The sequence below is a fragment of the Mizuhopecten yessoensis genome, unplaced genomic scaffold (genome assembly GCF_002113885.1).
Source record: "Mizuhopecten yessoensis strain PY_sf001 unplaced genomic scaffold, ASM211388v2 scaffold10275, whole genome shotgun sequence".
NCBI classification, from domain to species: domain Eukaryota; kingdom Metazoa; phylum Mollusca; class Bivalvia; order Pectinida; family Pectinidae; genus Mizuhopecten; species Mizuhopecten yessoensis.
This window is the reverse complement of record NW_018408465.1, coordinates 389156-413814: the sequence shown is the minus strand read 5'-3', so window position 1 is coordinate 413814 and position 24659 is coordinate 389156. Positions and strand designations below refer to the sequence as shown.

Here is a 24659-nt window from a genome sequence, read left to right as displayed (position 1 = left end):
CAGTACAGTATAAGGTTCCCATGTACAGTACAGTATAAGGTTCCCCTGTACAGTACAGTATAAGGTTCCCATGTACAGTACAGTGTAAGGTTCCCCTGTCCAGTACAGTATAAGGTTTCCCTGTACAGTACAGTATAAGGTTCCCCTGTACAGTACAGTATAAGGTTTCCCTGTACAGTACAGTATAAGGTTCCCATGTAGTTCAATATGAAATTTCAGGCTGTACAGTACACTATAAGGTTCCACTGTACACTATAAGGTTCCACTGTACACTATCACTATGGTTCCCCTGTACAGTACACTATAAGGTTCCACTGTACACTATCGCTATGGTTCCCCTGTATACAGTATGTTTTTTCTGCCACATTATATAAGGTTCTTGTACTCTGTTATCAAGGTTCCTCTGTACACAATACAGTCTCTAGTACACTAAGAAATGGGGCATACAGTTAATGAATTACTAGTAGAATGGCAAATAGGCAAATATTCTTTCCTGCTGAATAAGATATGAACCAATATTTGCTTCCTCTGAAATTATTTTTGTGGTTTTTGCATTGGTTTTTAACCTAATTACTGTTTAGTTGAATTAGCTTTAGTGCTAAAAATCAAAATATTTTAACGTGTAACTTGATTTTAGGGCATGACGCATTGTTGTAATTGACCAATCACTCGAAACCTTTCAACTGAAGACCTCAACATGCTGTGTGTTTTGGGGTATTGGTCAAAGGTCAAAATACAATGAGCTGGACTCATCTTGTTTTCTGATTTTGATTATGTTTTGAGTATATTATGTTTTGCAGTCCTATATATATATATTTGTACTGTATTTTGTGTATGGTGTAGATGACACTGGGTGCACGTGCATGATGACAAATTTGTATGAAAAAAAAAGAAATTTAAAAATTGAATAAAAAAACGAATACTATAAAATAAAAAATGTTTTTCTTTTTTATTGTATTTCTGTAGTGAGCTTGTCAGTTTCCATGAGTATACTTTTTCATAGAAATATCAAAATGATTGATAACTCATAAAAATGGACAATTTAGTTATTAGTCTTATTCACAGTTACAGTAATATTTGTGTTGTGAATGAAAAAATAAATAAAAAGAAGAATTTTGATAAAATGCATTCAGGAAAGTTGGCAGTCTCAAATAAAATCACACATGTTGAATGCCAGGACATATTAATTGTAAAAATGTGAGCTACAATCTCAAACAAAATCATGCGAGCTGAATCAACACAGTGATGCCATTTATTGATGATTTCTTTAAACTTGAATAACAAAATATGAATAGTGATATAAAAAAAACTTTATATCACCTGTTCAGGTATATTAGGAAGACAAATTTTACCAAATTGATGAACAGAGATGTGCCTATCATACAAGGCTAATTAATAGACTATGATTGAATAGAACAAACTAGAATTGTAAACTACAGGCTAATTCCCACTGCTCAACCCATTAAGGATCCCCTTACCACTGCCAAAGACAGGGTTGTTACTGCTGACTATAAAATAAACAAAATACAATCAAAAACAGTGTTCTGACTTTAACTCATTCACCCCTGAAGACACACTTGGACTCTTCCAATTCAAAGGTTGGAATAGTTCAATATGAAATTTCAGGGGTGAATGAGTTAATAAAAATAAAACTCAGACTGCTGAACTATCACTTAAAGCGATTCAGTTACTTGGCCGACAGAAGTGTCCTGGACCAATTGTTCTACTGTTCTATATCCAAACGGAAGTTAAGGGGAGATAACTGCACATGGAAAAAAACACAACAGTGGGACAGGAATCCTTAAGTGCCAAAAATAAAGTCAGTTTAAATTTGAAGTTTTCCCTGCGTTTCTAATAAGTAGCTCTTCTTTAAAGTATGTTAAAACTTGATATTAGAATTATTCTGAACAAGATGTACATTTATGTAAATCAGAAGTTAGCAAAGTTTTCAGTAAAGGGGCAAAACTCCCATCAAAATATGAAGAAAAACAATGCAAGGGTACAGAACTTGAGGATGTGGTATTTAGATCTGTGGAGATTCATAAAATTTGGATTTAATTGTAAGAGGAGTTGTCTGGAAATTATCTGGCTCAACATTTTATAAAAGGGACATAACTTACATAAAAATATCAAGATTAAAAAAAATGGCAGCATGGACGGTGAACACTTAAAGATTGCGCGGTGATTGTATCTGTTGAGTTTTATAAAATTCAAATAAAAACCGTAGGAATTGTCTGGACAAGATTTGGCTAACAAATTAGTAGAATGGGCATAACTCCCATAAAATAATGTCGGAACAAAAAAACAAAAAAAAGTGCTGTCGGACAACTTGAGAGTGTGGTGACTACATCAGTCAAGTTTCAAAAAACTCGGATAAAAATTACGTGATGGATTGTCCGGACAATGGTCCATCTACAGACAAGGTATGATGGCGAATAACGAGAGACCAGAGACGTATATCAATGGCGGATCCAGAGGGGTTTTTTGGGCTTCAGGAAACCAACCCCCCCCCNACTGGCTTTATATGTCTCTGGAGAGACCTATGGTTTTGGAAAGGAATTTACAGGATATAGGAGTAAGATCGAATGACAGAATTTTAACGAAATGAAAAGAACATGAATGTACTTTAGAAGCAAAGAAGGAAAGAGAGGAGAACAAACCGTAAAAGGAGGTTCACGACGATCAAGCTTACACTGTCTGCATAAAATGAATTTGTTCTCATTCGGTCTTCTCAACCGATAACAACGGTATTATCGAAAACACAAACGCAAGTATGGGAGCCTCTACAGCAACCAGCAGCCTTTATTTTTGTTTATTTTACAAAGAAAATCGACAGATATCGTCTGGAAGAGGACAAATTCTCTTCGTCACGTCTTATATCCGCCCTATCTATTACACGTATATAGAACTCGTCTTCTTATTCCTCTAGACAACAAACAATGCAACCCCAAGCAGATCAGACACAAAAAGTGCTTTGACAATAGCATGGGGACTGTGATAGGTTGTGGTTTGCGTGTTTTTACTTAGAACTGCAACGTTTGAGTGGGGTATAGACAGACACCAGTACCTGTCACCACCTCTACACTTACATCTGCCCGTGAAATCGATTTTTTTCATGCTCACGTTAGTTCTAACTAGGTCAACCCCAACCGTCCCCACGTGTATGGTACACGTACATATGCACGAGAAAACAGCGAATCTGACCATTACACTGGTATTGGGAAATATGCAAAATTCTGCAGAGCTGGAAGACAAACGTAAGTACAGAAAGTGTGAAAACTGACAAATACCATTTGAAGTATGTAGTATTATGTTAAGAATGTAATATCTTTGGAACAGAAAAGGGAAAATGCGTAGGTCAGATCCGGGATTCGAACCCGGGACCTCCTAATTCAGACGGATACTTTAGCCAGCTAATCTACCTTGACACCGGCGAGTAGCCCCCTTCCCCCAGCCCAGTTCCGCCGCCGGGTAAATTTTCATTTTTACTAACTGTTTTTTTTTATTACTCAAATGTTCATTCTTTCTCATCCTCGAAACTCCAGTGGTTACGTTCCTTTTGTACTCTGCAGTGAGCGTAACGTCTGGGATTTTAAGGATGCTTCCTTCAATGGTCTTTCGGTTGCTCAGATGTTCCGTAAAGTTCCAGAGCCGGAGTTCTAAAACAAAACAAGTTTATTTTGGAAAAACTGCATTGAAAAACCCAAGTTTCTGGTTTTTTATTTTCATTCAACGTTGTCCTTTAGTTAATATCATACACGCGTTAGATTTTGTATACATAAATATCTCCTCGTCGCATATTGATGGTAATTCTGCAACAGTTATTAGAGGATCACTGCTTAGATTGTCGTGAAACTGGCATTTGTAAAACTTTAAATGCCATGTAATTGATACATTTTCTTGCGACTGATGACAGGATTAAAATATCATATTAAAACATTTTTTTTTTAATTTTACAACAATTATGAAATAAGTTATTTCAGTTTATGTTAATCACTCTTGTTGGCTGGGGGAAGCGCACAAAGGATCCTTTATAAATGCCAGTTTCACGACAATCTCTGCAGTGATCCTTTAAAAAATATTGCAGATGAATCCGGAGTACCGGGAGAAAACCCACATGTTCGGACAGGTAACCAAATACCTTTTCACGTCTGATCGGGGAATCGAACCCCGGCCATCTTGGTAATGGGCGAGTGTTCCTTTTTTAACATTTTTGTTCATCCTATGCGTCAGCATGTCTCCGAACAACAAAATGTCAGGACATAAAGGCTAACAGTGAAATCGGGGTATAGTTTATATTAGAGTTACAGCGTTAAGAAGGCGATCAAAGGTAATGGATGATATATCTGATTTCACCAAACTCTGTGAAACTGTTTAAAAACTCCGTACATTTATTTACAAAACACTCTATCTGTGAAATTGTTTTTAAAAACTCCGTTAATTGTTTAAAAACCTTTGTACATTTATCTGCAAAACTCTGAACATTTTTTTTACAAAAATTCGTATAAGTTAACTCCGTACAATTGTGTATAATTTGCTTGCAAAATTTCGTAGAATTGTTCGCGTAACTTCAAACAACTTATAGGGCTAACAAGGTAAGATTATATCAATTTTAGAAATCCCTAAACTTATATAGTGGGACAAACTCCTTGATTTTCACAATTCATCGCAAGATCTGCCATTGAAAAAAACCCACAGCTATTCTTTCAAAATCCTTAAATTCTTGATTTTATTGGTACAAACACTCTCTGAGATGATGTTCAATTGACCGTACTATAGACGTGCGTTTTATCAGATCCCATGGTAATTTAGGGGGTTTATCGCGAGTGTAACTGATGTGAAGATGGCTTTCTACACACATGTTCCATGTCTGTGAAAATTGAAAAAATCTTTCTTTTTAAATTACCTGCACCGATGGTGACAATCAAGATAATATTTTAAAAATAAGATATTGTCACGTTCGTATTATGTCTATTCTATGTATATGTTGAAGATTAAAGATTAATGTTGCGTTTTAAGCCCGGAGCCATATTTAAATTGACGACAACATAGAAAAGTTTGATTTATAATCAGGATTAATCTGAAAACATAAAAAAGATGAAATAACTTGATAGAATACGAAGGTGCCAAAAGTCTTGCTGGGGAACAATGGGTAGTCGTGATGATAATGGATTTGATTGGGCGGGTTTGTTGTATAGCTGTAGAGCGGAGAGCTTACAGGATGCAGCGTACCTGTTCGATCAACTGATACATTTGTACCTGAACACGCAAGAACGGCTGCACTCTACCAGTCCATTGTTCGGATACGCTTTCATTCTGTCACAACGGTTACACAATGTCATAAAATATTTGAAATTTTTCATTAAACAAATTAAATAGCAAAAAGTTGTAAAATGGCATAATTTAGTCACATGCTAGTTTGAAGTTGAGAGATATAATTTTTCAATCAAGCGAATTAACACTGGGAGGGATTACCAATTAAAAGAATGCTGAAGATTTCATCGAATTGGCGTCTAACGCTGATAGGACGTTGTCTAGTGGAGGCCGATAAGCCGGGATGGCCTTGTTGTGATTCCCCGCCAATAAACACATTAAATGTCAATAAATACAGCTCCTACAGATACTGTAGTTCTCGACACTCCACCCATACAATGGTTATTAATTTGTGTTTAATAGATTATTAAAAAATCTACCAAATAATTCATTCGATCTTTGTATACGTCATCAAAAGGTCAGAGGTTAATCGAGGTAAAAAGATCACGTGACCTGATTAGGAATGCGCGCAAGATATTAACGAGTTTATTGTATTTTTATTAGTCTAGTCTGAAACAATGAATACCGAAAAAATCCCGAGTTCTAAAGATGGGATTTCGCTCTACATGAGAAGTCGTGCTGAAACAGTATAATATGCGATTTATATGATTCCATTGATCAAATGATTTTTAAATAAAACGTCTTGTTCCTCGGGTGGTATGTTCTTTTTAAGGAGTCTTTAAAAAATATGAGTAAAATATGTATGAAGCAGACGACAACATTAATGGCGCGTAAACCTACTGTTATGTTCTTTTTCGGCATAAGGAACCTTGCGGTACTGCCGTTGAAGAAGAGATCAGTATCGTTATCTGTTTCCCCGATATCAGTATTTTTTCACAAGGGTCAAATATCATATCTGTATAATATCTGCTGAGTTTACAACATTCAGTGAATTTTCATGACATTTTTATTTTTGGTTCGATTACACCAATATTTTAACTGTGTCAAGCGAGAAATAGACATTAATCATTAAGTAAACAAACCTTTTAACAAAACGCTTACATCTTTTTGATTCATTCTGCGTTTTGTAGATGTACCATTAATCAAAAATGCAAAAATATATTATGAATCATAAGTTATCTTCGTCTGTTGACTTGGTCTAGTTGGCAGACGTATCCCTTCCGTTCTTCATCGCGTATGTACGCACGAGCGATATGCACAATACATATACATACGATGTACGCACGAACGATATACGCAATACACATACACCATATACGATGTACGAACGAACGATATACGCAATACACATATACCATATACGATGTACGCAATACACACAGAAATACGCTTTTCAGACAGATTAAATACGATATACGCAAAAACAATATACACAATACACATTTCATAATATATGATGTACAAATGGAAGATGATCATAGCTTAACAGGCGACGTTAAAGAATATACAAAATTCAAACAAACGATGAACAAGATGTGAGCACAGCAGATCGACGCTAGGACGATGCACAAATGATATAATGAAAGCATTTGTTATTGAAAACATCCGAAAAAAACATTGCAGGGTATGAAAAATGTTCTGCAGTTAACATAAAAAGCTGTTTATTAGATGAAACGTTCAATATGACAATTAATTGTGCGTTAGGTAAATCTTTCAATATGACATTGAATTGTCGGATCAGTAAAACGCTCAATATAAAATTAAATATTAAATTGTATGTTACGTATAACTCTCAATATTTATCATTAAATTGGGATAAAGGTTTAAAATTGGGGATAAGGCAACGCTCTTTCGATTTAGGTTAAACGTTAAATAAGTAAAACGCTCATTAAAACATTAATTTTGCAGGTAAGCTAAAACGATCAATAAGCCATTAAATTGTCGGTAGGCAAAAACCGCATTATAGCACGCAAACATTATCGGTGTAGATAACTAATGCTATATTCGCGTTTTAATCAAATATAATATTATGAAAAACATCCATTCATAAAGGATGCATAAATTTTGTGTTCGTCAGTAATAAAACTATAATAAAATAACTTTCAAACTGAGCAAGGTCTTACTGTACTTTTATTTTGAGTTGTTTATAGAAAAGTGTTGATTTCGATATAAGGGTAAGTTGTTTCCAGTCGGTGGTTCTATGAGAACTTGTAATTTTAAACTGTTTGAAAGTGATGCTGCTTTTATAAGTTATGATTTGAAACAGACCATTTCGATTGTATCGGGGACTGTCGTCCTGTGCATTGTACGGTTTTGTATAAGATAGGGGCGGTGTGTCTTTGATGACAGCTGATAGGAGATGATCGGTCTGTTTTAGACTGAACTTCGTTCACATGTTTCTATATTTATCTGAATTTGTAAAATTGTAGATAAAAAATGCAGTTAATTGACATAACACTTACGCTCTTTTGCATGTGAATCATTAAACCTGCCGTATAATAGTAAGATTTCATGTTTAAGTTTTATTTGACTTAAAGTTGAAAGTTAAAACCGAAAAAAAATGGAGTTTTCATATTTAAACTTAAGAAATTTATAAAAGATGAGTAATGGAACAACTCTTACGCCCAAAACTTAATGACAAAATGTTCTTTCTTAATTTACAACTATGTTCATCGTAATTTCTATGTTCCCTTGATGTTGTTACTTTGTCATTTTATATGACCATTGCATATTTGCATAACTTTACAAATTTGGTGTTGTTTAATACTGTGTTATCTGTCAAACAACATGTAAGTGAATCAGTAATAACTCAAAAATAACGTCTTTCCTTCTAGAAATTAGAAAGAAAGAAAACGTATTTCATTCAGAAAAAAATACAAGAAAATACAGAAGTGTCAACAAAACGTGATTCGCCCGTCGCTGTTACAAAACTAGGGCTAAATATAAACAAATGTAGAATTATATGGAAAATAAGGCCAGGCGTTCCAGAAGTGAAAGCGCCTTCATAGACGACGCCCACTATGTACGTCTAAGTCAAATCCATGAATGCCACGTGCTCAAAACGAAAACCGGGGTAGTTACAATGAAGTAGCAATACACACTAATGGGTATAATGTACAATATCGACCTCCATATCACACAAGGAAATAGATTATTTCCTAACGAGATCATGATGATGACGAGGAGACGTTGGACCACAATCACTGTGATGTAACTATGTCTATCGGCAGTGATGGCCGAGTGGGTTAGGCGTCTGGCCGTCTACAAACACTAGCTCTCCGCCACTGGGTCGAAGGTTCGAGGCCTATGTTGGGTAGTCACCAGGTACTGTCCGCAGGTTGGTGATTTTTCTCCGGGTACTCCCCGTCTTCCTCGCATCTGATGTAAAACACAAACAAACAAAACAAAACCGTCGGCAGCTCACATCTTTCACAGAAATATGGAAATCCCGAGTATGCTCTCGAAGTCCGAATCAACTGCGACATGTTTATATCGTAGATTGTGGAAGCACAGATGTTACTATCAAGAAATGGTAAGTTAACGATCGGAAAAATCGAAATCGTCCTTGTTATCGAACAGCACAGTAGTGGCCCGTCGCTGTTGGTAATGTTGTAAGTTACGATCAAGGAAAGCGTCTGATGGAGAAGAGACATCAATCCTTTGTTTTAAGATCAGGATTTGTATCTGCGATCGACGTAGTAAAAAAATATATTGCTGTATAAAGGCAGCATATCGTCGATATACATATAGGAAAGTAAAATTGGTGAGCTCCATTCAAATTGTAAGAAATAACTTTCCTTCCTCAGACTATCATAACCCAGTTCATCTTCAGTTAGAAACATCAGTTAGAAAAGAAGCCCTTCCCCAAACGTAGAAATAACGCCCATCCCTAATTAGTTAGAAATAACGTCCGTCCCTAGGCCAGAAATAACGTCCGTCCCTAGGATAGAAATATCGTCCGTCCCTAGGACAGAAATAACGTCCGTCCCTAGCATAGAAATAACGTCCGTCCCTAGCATAGAAATAACGTCAGTCCCTAGCATAGAAATAACGTCCGTCCCTAGGATAGAAATAACGAGAAATAGCGTCCGTCCCTAGGACAGAAATAACGTCCGTCCCTAGGTCAGAAATAACGTCAGTCCCTAGGACAGAAATAACGTCCGTCCCTAGCATAGAAATAACGTCCGTCCCTAGCATAGAAATAACGTCCGTCCCTAGGATAGAAATAACGAGAAATAGCGTCCGTCCCTAGGACAGAAATAACGTCCGTCCCTAGGCCAGAAATAACGTCCGTCCCTAGGATAGAAATAACGTCCGTCCCTAGGATAGAAATAACGTCCGTCCCTAGGATAGAAATAACGAGAAATAACGTCCGTCCCTAGGACAGAAATAACGTCAGTCCCTAGGATAGAAATAAAGTCCGTCCCTAGTATAGAAATAACGAGAAATAACGTCCGTCCCTAGGATGGAAATAACGTGTGTCCCTAGGATAGAAATAACGTCCGTCCCCTAGGACAGAAATAACGTCCGTCCCTAGGATAGAAATAACGTCCGTCCCTAGGATAGAAATAACGTCCATTCACCCAACTAGGAAAAAATCCGCTCCTAAATAAGATTTAACGTCCATCCGTCCGTCAGTTAGAAATAGGTCCGCACCTTTCACCAAGGCGGCCGGGGTTCGATTTCCCGATCGGACGTGAACAGGTATGGGATCACCAGCCCTCCCATTTGCGATAGTTCTATCATACAATTACTAAAGAAAGCTGTATACACGGGCGGATGTGTCAATTTTTCATATTTATAATTTTTTATTTGTTATCTTTATACGCTTGACAAGCGAAGTTGAATGACTTCCTGATAAAAAGTTGAGATCTCTCTAGTTTTGCCAGGCCATTAGTTTTTTTCATGCTTTCACACGTATGCTTAGATTTTCGCATTAAAACAGTTAATGCGTTTCATCTCCTCAGTAATTCATTTCTTGTGTATCTATTACATATTATTACATACTTACTAAGAAATACGTTTTTTTCTGCATATGAGATACGACACAATTGCTCTTACCCATATCAGCCCTCGCCATATCACAACCAAAAAGCCGTATCAGCCCCCGCCTTATCACACCCAAAAACCCGTATTAGCCCGCAAAACCCGTATCACAACTCTTTTGGACAAGTTTCGTTTTTCAATATTTCAAAAGAAAATTAGATCATAAGATAGTAGCTTTTATTAGTAAGTATGTAATAAACAGAATAAAACATGCCTTTTTTCATATCACACCCAGTATCAACCCTCGACCAATATCAGCCCTTGGGCTGATATTGTAGTCTCGGGTTGATACTGGGTGTGATATGGAAAAAGACATGTATTTTTCTCTATTTATTTACAACATTCTACAGGAAATTTTACGTAGCATATCCTACATAAGATAATATTATATCTAATATAGGGTCAGGAAAAAAATGAAAAAAAAAGATTGTCAATGTTTGTCATTTTGTTCTTTACTTAGAATAAGTATGTGTTGCCTTCAGAGATAGCGTCTGTTCTGCAGACAGAAAACCCCGTTCTTCAGTAAAAAATAGCGTCCGTCCTGTCAGAAATATCGTCCATTATTCATCCCTCAAGTCAGAAATATCGTCTGTCTTTCAGTTAGTAATAGTGTCTGTCCTTCAGTAAAAAAATATCGTCCTACAGCCAGATATGGAATCTGTCCCTCATTAAGAAATAACGCATGTACTTTAGTCAATAATAACGTCTTGTCTTCAGTCAGAAATATCGCATGTCTTTCAGTCAATGATAACGTCTGTCTTTCAGTCAATAATGGCGTCTGTCGTTCAGTCAGAATTACGTCCGTCCTTCAGTCAGAAGTAACGCCTGTCCAAAATTGGAAATAGCGTTTGTCTATAGAAATAACGTTCGTCCCTCTGTCCCTCAGCCAGAACTAACGTTCATTTATCAATATGCCAAAACGCCTGTCCAAACGTTCGTCCCTCAAATTGGAAATAGCGTCTGTCTATAGAAATAACGTTCGTCCCGCTGTCCCTTAGCCAGAACTAACGTCCATTTATCAATATGCCAAACGGCTGTAGTTGGAGAGATAAAAAGTCCGTCCGTTTTTGTCCATCAGAAGGCGATGCTGTCTTCTTACTTAAGTTTTTCATACGTCTGTCTTGTTAATACATATCAATTTAAAAAGAAATTTATTTAGTAATGACTTTCCATCAGTTTCTGTGATAAGATTTATTTGGTAAGACACTCCAGAGGTCTGTGTGGGCCGAGGTAAAGCGTTCAGTAGGCGTTATCAAACAAATAACAGGTTTAATTCTCACAAAAATATTTATCTACATCTTAATGGAGACCTCCAAAATAATGTATTTCATACTCTGTTTAAAATGCATTTGTCAGTCCCGAGAAATGGTGAGTGGCTTTGTGATTGTTTTGCCTCTGGTGGACCCGTGGGTGGGACTTTCACGCTGATCTAACTCCTTTTCGTCGACCGAAATTCAAGCCTCTGTTCACTCCAGTAGCCTTTTGTAGAGAACGATTTAGGAATCCGTTGATTTTATGTACCGATTTCGAATATTTTCACCCTTGCTAAAACTTTCTTATCCAAACTGTGTGAAATTAAACTGTTGAATAAACCCGAACGCTGTGGGATTTTATGAGTTATGAATTGATTGATGGTCTGAGTAAGGTATATGAAGCATTCATTTTTCTGTCTGTGAAATATTTATGTGTTCATGTAGAAAATAGATTGATATGTCTGGAGCTTTGTCGCGGTGTGTGTGTGTCGGCATTAACAGTTGTATGGGCACATACTTTCATGTTATATAAAAGCGAACTATAAACGAAACACCCTTTTTGTGTTGTCTTTTCAAACTACAATACTTCACAAGAAAACAGGATAATATATTTTAGTTTAGGACATCCGTATTTAGTCCTTCTTCAATAGAAATCGGACATGGATGGCAAATAAATGACTTCAGAGTCTATTCTCTATTTATGCTGACAGAATCACACACAATTGGATTTTCATCCATCATGTTTAATAATCCCGAATAACTGAAATCAGTTTTAGGCAAACGGCGATATGAAATCAATTTCCATTATTCGGAGTAATAGGGACGGGAGCGGGTTGTGTCGACACGCGCCATTTGTCACCGCGAGATAGGCATCGCCCGGCCCTATTGGCTGTCCTCGTTTCTGCGTGGATGGAAAATGAATTTTAATGGTTAGTTATATTGACGGTTGATCTGAGTATATTGTTATTGCTTCAACAGCCTTTTGCTCCCCTATCAGAATTATCTGTCTAAAGTGATTTCATGAGAAATACGTATTGTTTCGGATGGAACATAGCGGGTTTCATTTTACGGTTACCGTAGATAAATCAATAAACACAGTACATAACGTCATCAGTCAAGGCTTTTTGTAAAAAAATGAGTTGTTGACGGCGACTCACAGATGTATTCTGAGTATCTCTCTCTCTCTCTCTCTCTCTCTCTCTCTCTCTCTCTCTCTCTCTCTCTCTCTCTCTCTCTCAAAAATGCGAAATTACCATGCAGAATACAGAATAAGCGAATGAAGCAATTCTAAAATGGACGCAAAACGATATCTGCTCGTAAATTCCCTTTTTATTTACTGGTAACGTTTACATTAACTACTGTCTACAAATTAACTGGAGGAAATAACTTAGAACATAGAATTCAGACCATCAGCAATGTAGTCAGTTGTTGTAGATTCTCCGCCCACAACCTGTTTGTGACGTCATCTTTTTATAGAAATTGTTAAAAAAATCGTTTTAGCTGAAAAATTACTAGATACTTTATAACATCCCCCCCCCCCCCNNNNCCCCCTTTCGCTTGTTAATACACCATGAGGGGATGAGGGGATCATTGGTGCCAGAAAGTGTGTACCGCTAAGAAACATGTTGGATTTCTTCCACTTTTGGCGTTCTTGTTTTGCACGTGGATGTCTAATTAATTAAAATACCTCGGTAAGAGTGTTTCTATTCTCTTTCGATTTGATTTTCACTTGACACATTATTTCCGAACCTTTTTTACCCTACATAACGCAATCAGCATCACCAAGAATTCGATTGACCAATTCTTTTTGGGGGGGTGGGGTCCTGATTTTCAGGTTTCTTGCCATATTAAGAGCCCACGCGCGTTCACATTCGGGCCAACAAAAGCGATTATTAAAAAAGATATAATTGTTTCATAAATTTGTTCTTTCTGCCAACCTTTTCCAATTTTGGATGAAAACGCAATAAAGCCGGTTGTTTGGTTTTCCGATAAATTATGGTAAATTTAATCATCTTACTAAAATGTACAAATGTAAAAATACTGAACTTTACATGCGATTTCCTGACTGATGTTTTAGACATTACCTGTGTACCAGGTACCAAAACTCACCCATCTCATTGACAATACTCCCCCAGACAAGCTACAAATACTTTTCTTCCATAAAAGCCACCAAAAAACATATTGTAGATCGATTCGTGTATATTGTAACTTAAAGCGATATTTCGCATTCTGATCTTTTCAATACTTTAAAAGATATCCCGCCACGTTTCATTACTTGGATGCTTTTAATCATTTTTTTCAAATGTCCCGATATGTAAATTAGGCGATAACAAAGTTCAGTTAAAAACCTATGTTATTGATTTTTGAAGCACAAAACTTCATTTCAAGCGTTTATAATTTTCCAGACAAAGTATTGGTCCTCACAGGTATACACAGGTAACATGTTAATGGGATGCTATCTCCGAATACAAAACACGTGTTCTACAACTTTAGACACGTTTTATTGAATTTAAGTAAATAACAATCGATAATAGGTGAAAAATAAAGGCCATTCCGACACGTAAGAGGTACGGGTTTTTGTGTGTAAGACTTCGACTGATTACATTGACGAACAAGAAATCGACCCAAAGTACATAACAAGATCCGCCATAATAAATTCACGCGCTAACATCTCTGCAGTTTTTTTTGTTTTTTTTTTGTATTTTGTCTGGTCTTAATTCAAATTAATAAACACTGCATCACGAAATTAAAGTTGAAATTTACTTTTCATGTTTAAGATGTGATTTTGACAAGGAATCATTTTTACTCGGGTATAACATTTAACTTGACCCTGTATGACCCTCAATCTTGACTAGGTAAATCTTTTATCTTCTCAAGGCATGACCGTCACTCTTGGCCATATATAACATTTAACTTGACCCTGCATGAGCCTTAGTCTTGACCAGGTACAGCTTTACTCTTCTCCATGTATGACCTTCATTATTGATCAGATATTACCTTGACGCTTGACCAGGTATGACCTTCACTATTGACCAGGTAAATCTTTACTCTTCTCCATGTATGATCTTTACAAATTATTGATAGGATATGACCTTGACGCTTGACCAGGTATGCCCTTCACTCTTGACCAGGTATGCCTTTCACTCTTGAACAGGTATGCCTTTCACTCTTGACCAGGTATGCCCTTCACTCTTGACCAGGTATGCCCTTCACTCTTGACCAGGTATAGCCTTCATTCTCCACCAGTTATGACCGTTACTCTCTCAAGTTGACCTCAACTGACCCTTATTCCTCACTTGATATAACTTTTACCTGCTCCCCAGCTGAACTTTTATCTCACATATGTTTTAACCGTTACCCTTCACCTAGTGTGACCTTTCCACTTCACCTATTATGACCTTTACGCAAGACAGTGCCCTGATTCTTTCGCGGCATGTTTCTATCTGAAGACGCTGAAATCGGTAAAATATATGAAAATTGATGAGTTCGATAAAATACAATTTACGTGATGAATACGCAGCTTTTAATTTTAAATGTACTTTTAACGCGCTGTCATTTAGTTCAACGTGTGACGAAACATAACTGCGTAGGCGTCTTTCAAGATATATGTTTGTTTAAACTGTTTGTCGGATTGTCAGGGGCCTGTTCTAAACAGGTGCTATGTTGTTGACATTCACGAGTATATATTTATACATTTATTGAAACTGTTCGTATTGAATAAGTGATATTAACTGAAACACTCGTAATAGAAGTTGTTTAAAGCTGGCTGTTGTCGGTCGCGAGATGGACGTCACACGGTGTGTTGCTCAAGCGGAAGTCAATTAGATAATACCGCTTCCGTGCCACAAACTAAATAGACGAAGTAGATGAAAATGACGATGACGAATTTTTCGTTCCTCAATTGTTAACGCTCCTATTTAAATGCGTTTTAATTGAATTAATTGTTACTCGCCTTCTTTTATCCTAACAAACAAGACGCCAAAACGACTAGTTTTTCCTTTCGTTAATTGAGTTCGTTTCGTTTTCGTCACTTTTATTGTCTGTTCGCTTCCTTTTCATCGTTTCTGTCATCTACCATATGACAACGGTCGATGAAATTCTCCTTGTTGGTATTTGTGAACAGACGGTGTGTATTATTGCCAATAGGATGTTGATTTGCATTATTATAGTCTGTTGATAACATTCACATGAGAGAGTGCCCCCTCCCCTCTTCCCTCCCCCCTCCCTCTACAACTCCCCAACCTTGTCCGTTCTCTCACAAACAAACCAGTGGCAACGCACTCAACACCGCCATTGTGATGCCGGATTAAAAATCCACAAGCGAAAGTTTATTCATTTTTCCACAAAGCTGATTTTATGCTGAAAAATCAAGTTGATAATATTAAGTGAACAAAAGGCGCCCTGCCTCGCTATCCCAAACCACACGGTTGATATCTTCGACTGTATACCAGGCCTAGCGAGAGATCCGTCGCTCCACATACTCCGCGATCGTTGTTATTTCTTGTGACAAAACCTGTAGAATAAATATAATGAAAAGTGAAAATAATGGTATCTTTTCATACAAATGGTGAATTTAGTTTATTCTTATTTTCCGTAGATGAGATGAAAGGCGAGTTGCCTATCGGAATTGAGTGGCATTTTTGTGTATCTCCCCCCTGTAAGGCTGTCTGTGAGGCTTCACAGCTAGACCTTTATACTGGATTTGAATTCAAACCGTAATTGCGTCACCTTAAGAAAGGAACTACCTGTGTATCATTTACAATATGATTTTATGGCACTATGAGCGTGTAGCTGACCACTGAAGCGTGTCCCATTTTGCCGTTATGATCGGGGACCTCTACTGACCCGAAAACCAGTAAATCCTCACGGAGCCATTGACGCCAGCTTACAGAGCGTTGTCATCAGCAGCCACTGAACCACGTGGTCCAGGTACGTATAAACGTTACTTACCTGTTCCGCACGTGCACTCTTGACGTTCTCTGGTAAATGGCAACATGATATCCATATTGACGCTGTATTGAATTCACTTTGCTCGCTGTCATTCTCATTACCGAAACCTCTGCATACATCATCACAATTAAAGTCTTTATGGCGTGTCATACGTTTCAATATTCATATTTGTTATTGAACATATGTCTACAATTTTGAATACAAATATGAAATATTGCACATATATTCACAATTATTGAATACAATTATAAAATTTTCGAACCTTAATATAAAATAATTGAATAATGCAACATTTGGCACGCCATAGGCTTCGGATTTTATACTTTTCGTAAAATAAATATAATAGTTTTCATACTATAAACATGTCATTATTTTGAAATAATATTCATAAACTGGGTTTGTACAAATTGTAATATTTTAGAAAACGTACAATCTACTCCTAATACCCTTTTAATAACTTATGTTTTATTTTCTAATGTGTATACACCATTGATGTGTAATATTGCTGATGAACGCACTCGAGTCGGAAACATGGCTAGAATTTGAATAATTCCACGTAAGAGCAACGACGATGGATAAATAAATACAATTGCTATTCAAGGGCGCAGTTTATTTACGAATAATTGCAACTGGATTTATTGCGACCGTCTTTATAATTTATATTTCATAAAAGAAAAAAAAGAAAACATTTGACATCTTCCCTCTCCACACAAGTATAAACAGGTTTATTTGTATGGAGTGTTGCCGCTTGACTGGTTATCACAGAAGCTGTCTATAACAGATTTAACTAGGTTTGCTGACTTCATACATTGAAATTAACCAAGTTAAACCTAAGTTTAACCCTGCATGAACAAACAAGGGGAATATCACATACACAAGTGAATTTATCCTGTCTTGCAACAGGGTAATGAACCATTTAGCTTATTTTGATCAGTTCCCTGAAATTTTACATGTATCGTAGAAATCTTGTTGATAGTCCAACAATTTCGACTGAATTACTGCTGTTTGTTGATGATGAGTTAGTTGTCAAATGATGAAAATGCACGAATTTTCTCCTGTACTGAAAATTCTATTATCAGCTCATAAAGATTTTAATGATTTTTTTGATTTTTCACATGTATACCTGTCGTTTTCTGTGGCCTCCTCTCTATACTTAGTTATTTTCCATTATTTAACACATTTTGTGCATCTGAGTAACTCTCTTTCCCTACACGTTCCCATCCTACCCTCCCTATTTCCCGTTGTTCACTCCTATACACAGCACATTGCTGCATATTTCTTCCTCAAATATTATATAGTCATATATCATGTGATCCTTAAATCTCGTATGTATTTCCTCGACTGGAGATGGATTAATATAAGATTAAAACTTGTTTCCAAACCCTATTTCAACAATAATGTTTTGCATTATATTATACTGTAAGCAAAAGAAAAGAAATCAAGTAAAGTTTATATTTAGACACATCCTACTTAAAGCTGTTCCTTGTAACTTTTCGTTCCCTTTCAAATGGAAATTGTCAAGGATTTAATATTACCTTATATTTTTCGATATCTTTAGGTTGTTTTTATTTTTGCAACAATGGCAGACCTATTTTCATCAGAAACACATGTGATGTATGGTTGATAACTGCACTATCAAAACCTAATATCTTTATCGTTGTGTGGTAATATGTGATAAAATAGAACTATATACAGATAACATGTAAAAAGACTTTATCGTATAGATACAACTTTTGTCGGGTGAGAATTTAGTATGTTCAGAAGTAAATAATGGTGACAACCACTGTAATCTGAGCACAACATCTTGTGCAGCCAGTCTTGTTCTGGTGTTGTTGTTTCTCCTTTTCTTTGTAGGAGCTGCCCAATAGAAATCAATATAACTACTACCTTAATGGGTTTTTGTAAATATACGAGAAATATGAATAAACTTAAATAAATCCCTCTATGAAAAATTCTGTCTTTACAGTGGTAAACTGGAAAACAAATTCTCCGTCAACATTTACTAGTGTGTGTATAAGTAATTTATATGACAATATATAAATACACACAAATAAACAAGTTCTATTCCAATATATATATATGTTCAAATAATTCCTCTGACCATTTATGCTAGTATATATTGAAATAATTTACTTGCTTTTTAAATAAACACATGTACAGATAATTTCTTTTGCCATTATATATACTAGTACATGTACAAATAATTCCTCTGACATTTTATACTAGTTTATATTGAAATAATTTACCTGCTATTTTAAACTTGCATATGCACAGACAATTTCAATTTCTTTTGACATTATATACTTATGTGTGTATGCGTAAAAATCCGTCTGCCATGCATACTAGTATGTGTACGCACCTGCGTCCGCGTTGCTTACTCACTGTCTCTTCTCTCTCTCTCTTCTTTTTCTATATTATAACACCCCGTGATGAATACTTCATAGAAACTGTGATATTTGTTAATTAGAGCACATCTTAATTGCTTTTAAAGGAATTACATTCATCAATTGTAACATTAGAAATTGAAAGGCATGAATATATACATGTACATATAAAACGCTTGTGAATATCACCCCTTTAACGCATGTGTGCATTGCTATCATCGTAGTATCAGCGACATCTTTTAGGCATGTACGTGTACATTTGTATACAACCTTTTTCGATTTGTAAATAATTTCAAATCATAATTGACTCCGTACTGACTTTTGTCAGAGGAAACTCCTATTACTGACATAGATATATATATTGATGTAATAAACTACCACAGTTTAACACCAATCTATACTCATAGAAATACGAAGAAATGACGGACCTATTATAACATTTTGTTTTTATATATGGAAAGCCATTCAAAGTACACAGTTAACCGCACCAATAGAGGAAACAATTTGTAATGAGAGTGTTTAGTAATTGTTCTCATGTAATTGTTCGATATATTTGCAATATAATGTTGTATGGTCTGCAATTCCTTTATATATGAATTCACATTTGTGACATAATTTTTCAGTTTTTCTATTATTCATAACCTGTTTCATTACATACTATATAATGCTTCTGCAGTGTGGGAATTTGATTGATAAACTCTACAAAGGATGTAGAGTCAACTCGCCATGAACTATCTTAAATATGGAAATACATCATTATTACACATTCTTTCTCTCCATTTATTCTATTAACACTCGTTTTTACTAAATTCTGCCATTGTAGTTTAAGAAAGTTTAGGAGGAAAATAACAATAAATTAAGTAATGTTATGAGATAGTTTAGTGAAAAGGTTGACTTTGTGTGTCTTTCTGCTTCGCCTCACTAGTTTTTAAAGCGGTTCTTCATTTCTATGTAGTTCTAGTGTTAATTCTAAAAATTACACTTTTTCAAAAATCTAATTATATCACACCTAAAGAGTTTTCCATAATATTTTCTATTTAACATTGTAAATAGTTATTGTACAATAAGAATACCGTCCTACCTTATATGGTTATCCAATTATATACACAGCGTTCAAACGAATACTCTTCTTTTGGAATCAATAAACTCTACAATACTCAGCCACCTTACTAGACTATTAAACATAGTTGCTTTGTCTTACTTTCAAACTCTTGAATATTATATTATTAAAAATTGACTCAATTGACTCTTCCCTACTTTAGATTACCTGTACTTTCTGTTCGCCTCAGGTGTACATTGTATTCCATCAAATGAGACATTGGCGCAATTCAAAGTATTTATTATCTACATGTCCGGTTATTCCGTTCTAGGAAATTCAATTGTTGCCCAAAAGTATGTTATAATCACTAGATAAACACAAATCTAAATGCGTTTTGTTGATACAGAAAGCCAGGCAAAGTAAATGTTTCTTTGGCTATATAGCCATTTCTTAAGTGAGGAGTCATCGGTGTTACTAGGGTAAATAGGAGTGTTCCGAAACATACTATAGGCCTAGTATGTAAAACGGCAGAAAAAATGGAAGGTACCCATACAATCCATTATAACATTATGTTTTGTCTACGCAGAAAATCCATTCTTGAACTCACTTTTACTTTCGTAGTGAACGATTATGCAGGTATAGGTGTACCCTTTTGTTTTGTTAGAAACGGTTGCAATTTTACTGATGAAGAAGAAAAGCTCCCCACTTTTACTATGAAACTCACAGATGTGAGAGAATTTATATAGGCTTTGCCTGCTATTCCATCCAATTGACTTGTAACAACTTTGTCAATAAAATTTGTTGAAATGAAAGTTCACAGATATTCCACACTTTCCAAATTAATTATTTATTACCGTAATCTTAATAAATAGTAACTATTAAACTATTAAAATAGTTATCGACTGCTTTGTTGAAAAACAATATACTCTATATACTATTTATTCTCCGACGACTGCATCTTTTCACTTGCTTCTGTGATTATTAATAAACACAGGTTTCCTGAAAGTCCAACTCTTTGAAAATTCCTCTCTTCAAGCTTACCTTCCTCCTTCTCCTTTGCAAAACAGTTCCAGATAAAATGCTACACTTAACATCACTAAAAAAAAATCTTAAATTTATATATCTCTTAACATTTCTTTACCCTTTTCATATAAGTTGAAGAGTAATCCTTTCCATAATATACAATACTATTTTTTTGGATTTGAAAGAAAGTCAGACGATTATATCATTTCTACTTGTACGCTGATTAAGTGCCGATCAGGAAAAACTGTCTGTAACGAGCACCGATTCTAATATTTTAGGGTCCTTTTTGAGATAACAGGTTAGTCTTCGAGGCCCCTCTTTGACAGAGTAGACACACAGTCATTTTGACAATAACAGGTAACTCTTTGAGGGCTATCTGTTAGAGAATAGACACTCTGACACTTTGAAAATAGCAGGTAAATCTTTGGAGCCCTATTTGAGAGAGNTTGAATATTTAAAACAAGATGTATGTTTTAATCAAACAATTAGTGATTCGTATTACCTTTTATTGGAGAAGGTATAACATTTTAACAAAACGCATTGCTAGAATACAGTCCTACAAGAACAGGCTAATAATATCCTACATAAGTTTTGATATATTGTGCGTATGTGTTAAAGGATTCAAAAAACGTATTCACACACGTATATGATATATTATAAAAAATGATAAAGACGATGCTTGTGTTACACCTGTGTTTCTTTTGTATCATAGAAGAACACACAGTGAACTTATATCAATTTTTTAAGGTAAAACTAGTCTCCTTATAAAAGAAAAACAATAATATTTTAAACGCTATTTCTTCAAAAGATCTAATGAATGTTATTCCATAAATATTTTTTTTCAAAAGTCTCTCATAAAAGCTATTCTGTATGTAAGTTCTTCCAATGTTCAAAGTCTTACTCTATAAAACAAAAACTTCCTATGGTCTTATGTTATTGTGTATGTAAATCTTAAATATAAATCATTTTTTCTATAGCTTATATAAAAGTTATTCTGTATGTAAATCCTTCATTATTCTTATAAAAGTAAATCTGTTTGTAAGTTCTTCAAAAGCCTATATAAAACATTTTGTCCTGAAATTCCTCTAAAGCTCGAAGAAAAGATACCCTTAATGTACATTCTTCTAGAGTTCGAATAAAGTTTATTCCGTATATAAATTCTTCTATAGTTTATAGTTCTTATGAAAGTTAATGTAAATTCTTCTATATCTTTAAGGAAAGTAATCGTAAATGGACATTCTTTTAGAGTTCGAATAATTTTGTTTTCTGTATGTAATTTCTTCTGTAGTTGTTATGAAAGTTAATCTTTGTGTAAATTCGTCTATAGATTATATAAAAGTTAGTTCGCATGTAAATTCTTCTATAATTCAAATACAATTTATTGCGTTTTCTGTATGCAAATGTATCTGCATGTCAAATGAAATTCATTCTGTATATAAAGTCTTCTACAGCTCGAATACAAGTTATTCTCTTTGTAAATTCTTCTGGGGTTTAACTGGAAATTATTCTGTATATTAAATCTTCTATAGCTTCAATGAAAGTTATTCTATAATTAAATGTGTCTATAGCTCGAACAAAAAGTTATTCTGTAATTAAATGTGTCTATAGCTCGAACAATAAGTTATTCAGTTTGTCAACTCTTGATAGTTCCAATGAAAGTTATTCTGTAATTAAATGTGTCTATAACACGAACAAAAAGTTATTCTGTCATTAAATGTGTCTATAGCTCGAACAAAAAGTTATTCATTTTGTCAACTCTTTTATAGCTCTTATGGATGTTACTTACCATAGATTGTTTTTCCAAAAGTGAAAGGCATGTCAGTCTGTCTGTAGATTTTTACCAAACTCTCGTAAATGTTATTTACCATGGAAATCTTCCGAAACTCTAAGGAATGTCATTATCTCTGTATGTTAGTACTAAGCTATGCACAACGTTTTTCTGTATGTTAATTATTCAGGATGTCTTGTGAATGTTTTTCTGTACCCGTACGAATATTCTATCAAGACCCTAATGAATGTTCTGTATGTAAATTCCTCTACAGCTCGAATAAAAAGTTATCCTAAATGTGCATTCTTCTAGAGTTCGAATATACTTTATTCTGTATGTAAATTCCTCTAGAGTTCGAATATACTTTATTCTGTATGTAAATGTTTCTTGAGTTCGTATATAATTTATTCTGTATGTAAATTTTTCTATAGTTCGAATATATCTTATTCTGTAAGTAAAATCTCCTAGAGTTAAAATATACTTTATTCTGTATGTAAATGTTTCTTGAGTTCGTATATAATTTATTCTGTATGTAAATTCTTCTATAGGTCGAATATACTTTATTCTGTAAGTAAATTCTTCTAGAGATCGAATATACTTTATTCTGTAAGTAAATTCCTCTAGAGTTCGAATATACTTTATTCTGTATGTAAATTCTTCTTTAGTTCGAATATATTTTATTGTGTAAGTAAATTCTTCTAGAGTTCGAATATACTTTATTCTGTAAGTAAATTCTTCAATAACTTCAATGAAAGTATTTCTCTATGTAAATTCTTCTAGAGTTCGAATATACTTTATTCTGTAAGTAAATTCTTCTATAACTCCAATGAAAGTATTTCTGTATTTAAATTCTTCAAGAGTTCAAATAAACTGCATTCTGTATGTAAATTTTCATATCGCTCAAATGAGAGTAATTCTGTAAGTTAATTCTTCTATAGTTCTAATTTCTTCCGAAGTTCAAGTGAATATTATTTGGTTTATCATTTCTTCCATGATGAATATTATCAATAAAAACGTCTCATGGATGGTATACTAGACGAAAACTCTTCAAATGATGTTATTAATGTTACACTGTAGATAAATTCCTCAAAGGCAGTAACATTTGTGTATGCAATTCCATCCTAGATTCTAAATGTAATTCCTCCACAGCTATATATTCTTCTAACGATCTAATTAATGTTATTCTGTATTTAATTTTTTCCAATGTTGTAATGATGTTATTGTATAACTTATTTCTCTGAGGTGCTAGGAATGTTTTTAGGTATGCCATTTAAGCCCCGTCACCATTTTAATGCCTCATAACAGTTTCTGATAAATTCACCGGCATTCCCCTCGAGATTGAGAAATTCCTGCTTAACCCAGAAAATGTTTAGTTGGTTGTTGGAGTTTGCCTTGTTTAACTTCAATCAAAGATCCCAACATGTTGTGTGAATTGACTTCCGGTTCCGGTTTTGTCCTTGTGTTAAAGTAAAATGAATATATATGCTAGTTATAGCTACTAGCATATATCTTAATTTTACTTTAACTTAATTGTTGCTTTTCTGTTGGCATTATGTTACATACATTGACTTCCGGTTCCGGTTTTGTACTTGTATGCTAATGCTTTTACTAGAACTCAAATGCTTGTAGTAAATATATGGACATTGGAGATATGTACAGTTTACTTTCATTTGTAGACAGATACTTAGATAGAGAATGTTATATAGAGGTTCCCCAAAGAGTGGTGGTTATCTATTTTGTTTATATTACTCTCGAACTAACGACAGTTACATAAACATTATAACCAGCCACCCCGAGTTTGGGGACCCGTTTATCCCACAACGTTCACATATTATGGAAGAATTAGATGACGCCACAAGGCATTTAACTTGACGTCACAATTAGAAGATTGACCAATGAAATCACGTTCAGGGTGTTACCCACTATAAATGTTAATTGGTATGTTTACCAACTTCTAGCAGGTTTATCGAGAGAGTAGGGAG

The 24659-nt window shown here is 34.9% G+C and overlaps 1 protein-coding gene and 1 long non-coding RNA gene across 5 annotated transcripts in view; both read left to right on the top strand.

Annotated features, from left to right (window-relative positions):
• Positions 1-194, top strand: part of LOC110459929 — an 8269-nt gene extending 8075 nt beyond the window's left edge. For all 3 annotated transcript variants that reach the window (XR_002463948.1, XR_002463949.1, XR_002463947.1), the window contains exon 3: positions 15-194. This is a non-coding gene — a long non-coding RNA (uncharacterized LOC110459929). The remainder of the gene's footprint in view (positions 1-14) is intronic.
• A 16103-nt stretch (positions 195-16297) lies between these two features.
• Positions 16298-24659, top strand: part of LOC110459903 (transcription factor SOX-13-like) — a 221096-nt gene continuing 212734 nt past the window's right edge. For both annotated transcript variants that reach the window (XM_021512391.1, XM_021512390.1), the window contains exon 1: positions 16298-16442. The gene's annotated coding sequence lies outside the window, so the exon portion shown is untranslated. The remainder of the gene's footprint in view (positions 16443-24659) is intronic.